Below are 8,315 nucleotides of genomic sequence, written 5' to 3' on the forward strand. Positions count from 1 at the left end.
GAGAAAGGCAGAGAGAGGTCTTAGAAAAGTACTACTCTTATCTAGTGTAAGGGTTAAAATTAATGGTTGGACAATAATTATATGAAATTATGTGGTCCCCAATATTATATCTTGAGTCAGAAATTTATTTATAAATAGTTACAAAATAGAGAGGAAACAACAAAGGGAAATGTAAAGAGGTTAGAGAAGTTATTCTGTCCTATCAACCTAAATATTTAGCTCTGGGCCTGTATAATAATCTAGGCAGAGATTAATTAGTTCTCAACCAGGAAGGCTGGTATTGAGTAACCACAGGGCCTCCTTCAAGATGGAAGCTAGTCTCTTCAGAAACTAGAAAAGGAGTCAGCCTTTTCACTCATCTAAAGAAATAGTCCAGGAGTCAGTGTCTAAGTTGAAGCTGAGCTCCAAGCCAAAGCTAAGCTCCCTCAAAGACTTTCTCTAGGAGACAGTCTCCACAAGATTAGACTTCATGAGAGACTCCCCCAGCCTAAGGATTTCCTGGGGTTTATGGTAGCTTCCTGTCCCTTCCCCTCTTCACAGGGGCCAATCAGTTTTCAAATTGTCTAGCACTGCCCAGAGGGCAGTGTCTGTGAGATCAGATTCTCATTCCTTGGAGGAGTAAATTCTCATTAAAAGCATTCAAAGATTCCTGGATGATTAAGTTTCTGAAGGTGCAAATTCTGTAAGTGGTTTTCCAGCTCCTCCACCTAGTTAAAGTTTTTGTTGATTCAATCAAAACATAGACAAAGGATAGTTAATCCTGTCCTCACAATCTAGTGAGGTACTAAGCAGGGGCACTTAAGTTATTATTAACCAAAGTGTTATCTCAAACTAGGCAAAGAGAATAAAGTATGCCTTTTCACAAGTGTAAACTCAGAATAGACAGAGAACCAAGAACTTGACCTTCACACTAGTCTCCATTTCAGCTGCTGCTTCTCCAGCATCTTCCAGGGTAGCACCAGCATGAAATAAGTACAGAGTGAGGGAGAGTCCTTCCTCCTTCACCATTCATAAACCCTCCTAATTCCCTTCCCACCATACTGGGGATTCACAATGACGTGCAAGGGAATGTCAGATATGCAGGCAGTTGACGGGATGATGTCACATCTGCAACACAGGAGGGAGGTGGTGGTAAATTTCTTTCACACACTATTGAATGCTTATATCAATAATATAGAAAAAAAGCAGACTAGTGAATTGGACATACAACTTTAAAAACTAGAAAAGGAACAAAATAAAAACCCCAACTAAAGTCTAAATTGGAAATCCTAAAAATCAAAGGAAAAATGAATAAAATTGAAAGTAAGAGAATTATTGAACTAAATAAGATAAGGGGTTCGTTTAATGAGAAAAAAAAAACAAAATAGAATATTGGTTAATGCAATTTTTCAAAAAGGAAAGAAGAAAATCAAAATACCTGCATCAAAAATGAAAATGCACCTCTGATGAAAAGGAAATTAAAGCAATCATTAGGAATTATTTTGCCTAATTTATGATGATAAATCTGACAATCTTAAGTAAAATGGATGAATACTTATAAAAATATAAATTGCCCAGATTAACAAGCAACATTCATTGGTTAGGGCCCCTAAGGTATACCCCTTATTTGGTAAAAGAAATATTTTGACCATCACTTAAGTCACTTGATTGATATGAAGGAGGAGGGGGCTGTGATGCCTAGACTAGTGATGTACAAGATAAGAGTGGGCAGGTGATATTTAAACAGTGCTAACTACTAAGAAATACCAAATTTCTGAGCCTGAGGGTCCCGTATTACTAAGCCCTCACTGCCTGTTCTCAGTTCACATCAGAGTAAGTATAAAAAGTCTGGAAGGGGGTTGAGAAACTCCCTCTAGTGAAGGGCAGAGCTTGACAAGTAGATGCAGGCAGAATCTTGAGATATGGACCCAGGGAATCATTGGAGGAAAGGGCCCATCTCCATCTTTAGGGGCTGGGCAGAGTGGGGCTCTTGGGCCTCTGAAGACCCACCCACAGTGGGCTGATCATAAGCAGGACCTAGAGGAGCTGAGATCACTCTGCCTTTTGGAAACCAGCTCTTCAGGTGTAGGGCCCAGGTAAGTCTGGGGCAGGAACGAGAAATCACCAGACTTCTGCTGGCTTCCCATTCCTTTGAGCCTTACTATCCCCTTCTTCATGGTGAGTGTCTTCTGTTGCAATCAGGAACATGGCACTCCTAGAACTAGCTACTGGCTATCCACACTCACATTTACATCCAAAATTCCACAGGGCACCATCCCCTGTTCTACCAATGAGTCACACTTTCCCTTCACCCATCCCCTATACCTCCTCAGGTGTCCTATATCCCTACACCTGTCTCTTGGTTAGTTAGACCCTTGGTGATACTGCCTCCATCATAGGCCACCTATGAATTCCTAATTTATGAAATTATGAAATGGGGATGGCCATGTCTCATTCTTTGGACACTCTATAGAAAAGATCAGGATTGGTATTCAGAAGATGGCAGCAATCATTTTAATAAGATGCAGAGACAAGTAGAGAAAAGTGAAAGGGATATGGAGGTAGATGTATGCCTCTTACATAGAAGAATGTAACAGTGAACACAGACTGAATAGAGAAGAGGATGAGGAAGGGGCAAGCTGAGGAGAGTATCACTCACAGAACCATGGACTAGAGTTGCAATTCCTAGGAAACATAATCCCCATTAGGCATTCTTGTTGAGATTTTGCAAGATTCAAAGGCCCTGGCTAGATCATAAGATAATTTGGGCTGGGAAGCCCAGGGGTGAGCAACTCGTTTTCTCTGGTTTTGCAAGATGTCTCAGACAAGACACAGGGAAAGACCTGGTGAATCTGGAAATGAGTGAATCAGGGAGAAATTAGCTTGCAAGACATCTGGGGCTGGAAAGCCTTAGGACTGAGCAGCTAACTCCTGCCAGCAGGAATTGAACAGCCTTCTAGACATCTTGATTTTGGAGCAGGTAAAAGACCTGAAATGTATCAGGAAGGTTCTAAAAGCCACAAGCAGGCTGAATTGGAGAAATGATCTGACTTACCTAGAGAGAGCAAACTGGAATGACCTGCCAAAGTGCAGGAATATAAATGAGAAATAAATGATTTTCCTGTTGTTCCACCAAATGGCCATCGTTGCAAGAAAAACCTAAACCCCATCTCCCCCTCCTGCAAATCTGGGAGTAGTGGGGTCAGAGATAAGCAGACTCAAAATGGTGTGTGTGTGCATGTGTGTGAAAGGGACCCTGGTAGTACTTGAAACACGAAGCAAAGTTTCTTGAACTGTTTGTCTTTGCAATTCTATGCATTCATGTGCTTCATATTTTCATTGTCTGTCATTCCCTGCATTCCTGAAAACCCAGGATGTTTGGAGGACCAGAGTGGGTTAAGAGGTTAAAAAGAACTTCGGGGTAAATTTTGAGTTATTTCCACTCTAGGATGGCTTAACAAGTAAAAAAAGGAATTGTTCAATGGGTTTCCCCCTCTGTTCTGGGAAAGAGATCTGTTCAAAACCTCCATCCAACTTTGAAGAAAAACACCCTCCTTCTCAATTGTGCTTGTTGAACTAAGTGACGTTTCAGAATTTCAGTCCTGAAAATTATCTATCAGGTTCATGGGATGACAGCAAGTTTTCTCAAATCATTGTTATGGTGTACCAGTCTACCGGTGGGAAATCATTGAGATTCAAGGTGGACAAAATGGTTAAATGATCCTACACATATCATCAGTGGTTTTCATCTTTGTAAATTAAATTGATAATTGACTAGTGTCTTTCCTAATCTTGAAAATGGGTAGCCAGCCTACTTGTCAGAAAGAGCTTGCTTTAAGCAAACTCATAATAATCACTGGCTGTTTAATGAAATACAATGATTCCGTAAAGTATGGGGTAAAAAATTTAGTGCAAGCTTTATAAAAGAAAGAGGTGATGAAGCACTAAGCTTTTGTGCAATATAGGAAAGTACTTACAAGTGAAAATGCTACTGTGAGCATTGGGTAAGAAAAGTGTCAAATCTGTAGATTTCAAATGGAACATACTTCAGTGGTTTGGAATAATGCTTTATGAAATCATTCTTAAAAGTAAGAAATCTGCATGTTGTGAGGTTTAAAATGGTTGAGGTGTTAAACTGTAGTGATTAAAATAGTGGAACATATAAATTGTGATAGATATAAGAGAGGGTGAGTAAATTTGACCGCAGAAATATGTTTCACTACAGTGTCTTGGGTTTAAAATCAAATATAAGGTGGTCGCCAGGGAAATATTCCCAATTATTCAAATACCCAAGTCAATTGGGTTTTATAGAGATTTTTAATTAACAATACAATGAGTAATCAGAGAAAGAGAGGGAGAGTAAGAAAGGAATAAGTATGAAGGGCCTCAAGCCAATATGGCCTAGACCTGAGTCTTAAAAGAGAAATCAGTCAGTTTTTTAAACAAGGATACTAATGACACCAGGCCAGCGTCCTTCCTCAAAGAGTCTTCCAGCCAGAGATTGTTTCAAAGGGCCTCTCTCAAGAGCCTCCAGAGCTCCTACCCCAGAGGGACAGAGCCCCTCAGAGGAGCTCCTCAAGGAGCTGTCCTTCAGAATGAGAGTCAGAAATCAAGATCCTTTGCTCTTCTCTGAGCTCTTATTTTTAAGGGCAAAATCTCCTCTGTCACCTCCCCTAAGTCCTTACATCTACCAATCACTGTAGATGTTTCTAAAGGACCGCCCATTTTGAATTCACAGCTGAGTAGTTTTAATCTCTTTAGTAAATCAGGAAAAAATGCTGCTGTGTCAACAAATTTCATTAAGAAAAAACCTCTGAATAAGTTATCACCCTTTTAGGTTTAAGTAGTTTACAAGTTGCCCCACCTTTATAGGTACTTAGTATCCCATTGTATCAATTCTAAAACAGTCATGACTCAAAGAACTTCCTGTCCCTTCCATAAGCATGGATCAAAGTACTTTCATTGTTTAGCAAGCCATTTTCTGTCCTAAAGCAGTCTTAAGTAGGGTGGAGCAGGGACACTCCCATAGCTAGGAGCCCCCACACTCAAGTAGAGTTCTCACCATCTGCTGGGGAATTTTTTTAAGTAGAAGATTCCCCAATGGGGGAAACCCCTAACATTCATAAGTCTGAGAAATTTTGAGGTTTACAATGTATCATAGGTGTTTGTTTAATCATAAATGACTCATGTTACTAGGGACTAAATGAATGTCTCAGGTGATTTGGATGGGACAGTGTGCTAAGATATATTGCTTAAGTGATGCCATCTCTAAGAAGAATAATCTGGATTGTTTTGGGCTACAAATTAGCAGGTAAAAATAATACTTGGTGAAGTTTGTTTGAATAATGATGATGGTAAAAAAAAGGTAGAAGTAGGGAATGAGGGATGTTGAATTAGAATGTCAAAGAAAAAGGATTTTGATTATGGGATGGGGACTGTTAATTAAAGTCCATTGGGAGGGACTTAATACCTAAGTTTTAGGTGTGTAGAAATGTGAGGAGAGCAAAAAAGGAAGTTGTAATTTGCCTTAAGCACAGGGTTTGAAGAGAAAGAGAGCAGATGTTTTAAAGCTGTAGTCAGTGTTTGGAGCAGCTAAGAACATTTCCCCTCATCTCCCAGGGCAGCAAATCATGAATGAATCAAAGGAATAATAGAAAGACAGATTTTGAGAGAGTGCTACCAAGAAGTTAAACTATCTGCAGGTTTCCTAACTTTTTCCAGGCTAAAGGAAAGGAGAAGGTGTATGAATTGGGAGACAAGAAAATAATACTGAAGTTTAAATTGAGTATCTAGTCAAGGTATATGAGTCTCCTAAGTCCATAATTATTCTCATTGGAATTCAAGAGCTATTTTGTTTCCTCATTGCAAAAAGGAGACTTTTCAAAGAAGTAAATAAATTGTAATAGCTGGGGAGAGTCATGAATGTCTATGAGAACTAAAAAACTGAGAAAAATAATTTTAAAAATACAGACTTGGTATAGAAAAATTAAAGAGAAAATCATTTTATCTGTAAACATGTAAGGCTTTTGAAGTAGCCCCAAAAAGACCAGATGGAAAAATTAAAAAGAGATAAAGCAGATGGACCCCTGTCCAGGGATAGACCTGGTTTCCCTTCTCATAGGAGATCAAGCTGTTTATGGAGATAATGAACTGGTTTCTGCTTAGCTTGGGTGGCAGGAGACAAAGACGAATTTCAGGGTCAGCGAACTAACATTTGGCTAAGTGAAGATAAACACTCTTTGGATAACAGCCCCCTCATAAATCTAAGGGTTGCCTCCTCCTCGTCCGGGACCCCACATTCCTTTGTTAAAATCTGTTATCAGATAAGACCCTGTATGTGAAGAGTAATAACCTGTATCTTGTAACCCTATATAATCTGTTCCTTAATGTCAAACTGGCACAGTTTTCCATTAGGGAATTCTGTCCCAGCTGGTAGAGTCTTTATTTCTCTCTCTTATTAATAAATTACAGTTCCAATAATTGAAATTCTAGGTGTTTGAACTCATTTTTCAAGTGTACCACTTCACTTTAAGTAGTCATTAGGGTGGATGAAGTAATCAGCCCTGTAAAAACCAAAGGTTGTATGGGTGATGGAATTTCCAGATAATGGGATTACACTACTGAGGACCAAGTTATAAAATGAAAGTGTGACTACATTCCATATCCCAAACAACCAAGTGAGGCAGTCATGGAAGGTAGGTCTTGTAAAACCATTGTGAAAGGAGACCTCCAGTTTTGATTGTCCACAGTTGTTTGGGTCTTGGGCTACTTATGGGTTCATAAAAACCATACTAATATGTATGGAGGCCTGCCTTCCCAAGGATTTCAGCAGGACCATCTTAAGGGTCTCTCCAAGCAACTTGGAACAAAGGAAGCAAGTTTCCTGAGAAGACCCATCCACAAACTGTCTGGAGATGATTTCTATCCAAGCACAAGGAAGTCTAATGTTTAATCCATGTTGTTCATTGCTACTGTAGATTTCTTGTATCTATCAGGGACTTTGCTAATAAGTGCTTGCTTAACTACTTTGCTTTGTAGAACTTACTCCAGGAACAGTTGAGAATATGCAGATAATGGTTAAACAAATCAAGTTCATCAGAAGAGTGGGATCTTTAGGCTCTGCAGGTCAGGACTTAGACCTCAGGGCTGAGTCAGGAGACCCTGGGTGCCTGCTCACTGTGCTATCCCCTCCCCCTGAACTGGGAGGGCCCGGGCAACCCTCCTGAGGACAAGGCACGAAGGGCAGTTAGAATGCAGGGGCCGCCTTAGATAAAGAGCTCTGTTTGGAACTCAGGCCCTTCAAGGGTGGCCAGCCCTTTCCAAAGAGCTAAAAAGGAACCCTGGGATGGATAAGTCCCCAGGGACAGGAGGGGGCCTGCTGGGAATCCCATCACCTTGTTCTTGGGAGGAAACGAAGAACTGCTGAAGGAATGAGGACTTGGAAGGTCTATTGCTGAAGGACCCCCAAAGCTACTGATCCGGAGGAGGTAGAAGAGCTCTGAGGGGGAGGAGGGAGGAGGATGCTTCGAGCTAGCTGTGGCCAATGGGATGAGTGCAACACAGATTGGGAAGGCAGAAAGCGGGGAATTGAGGAGTGGACTATGTGTGCTGCCCTGGGAATAGGTTCTCCACTAGCCCGGAAATATCCCCGAAAACTCCAAATCGAACCAGAAGCCCCCGGCTTCTGTCTGGCGGCTCCGCTGAGCCCATGCCCGCAGCCACAGCCGGGAGAGTCTGCTCTAGCCATCCGCTAACTGAGCCAACCTTCTCTGCTGAAGCTCTCCCTGTTAAAGTCGGGGGTGCGGGAAACCTTTAGCCTGGGAGTTCGGGCTCCCCAGTTTCTGGGGGTCAGCCGGGGGAGGAGATGGAGAAGGGGGGCTGGTGGTTAGGGCCGGCGCCGCTTTCCTGAAAGAGAAATAAGCTGTCTTTTCTGCTCCTCAGGTCCGACTGTGAACTCTCCTGGAGAGGAGCGGACCTCCCCGAGGCGTGATCCCCGCCCCTGGTCCACTCAGGCCTCGGATGGCTTTGGGGCCTTCCCTTCCATTTGCCCAACAGGACTGAGGCAGCCCCCAAGGAGCAGCCTTCTCTGGGCCTCCCCTCCAAGCAGCTACACGGACGCCTGCAGCGTGGTTGGGCGGCCTTCCAGCCATCCTCTCCCCGTTTGGCCTCTCTCCGGCTGGCTGCCAGAGCCGGGGGGACCTCTTTCCATCTCCTGCAGAAGTGACCCTGGCCAGGGCAGTCAGCAAACTTGGCCTCCAGCCTGATGGCCAAGAGGGAGGAAGTGACTGGGACCCGGGACATGGGGGGCGGGGCATCTGGGGTCTTTGGGCCTGGGC

Source organism: Monodelphis domestica, chromosome 2 (genome assembly GCF_027887165.1).
Source record: "Monodelphis domestica isolate mMonDom1 chromosome 2, mMonDom1.pri, whole genome shotgun sequence".
NCBI classification, from domain to species: Eukaryota; Metazoa; Chordata; class Mammalia; order Didelphimorphia; family Didelphidae; genus Monodelphis; species Monodelphis domestica.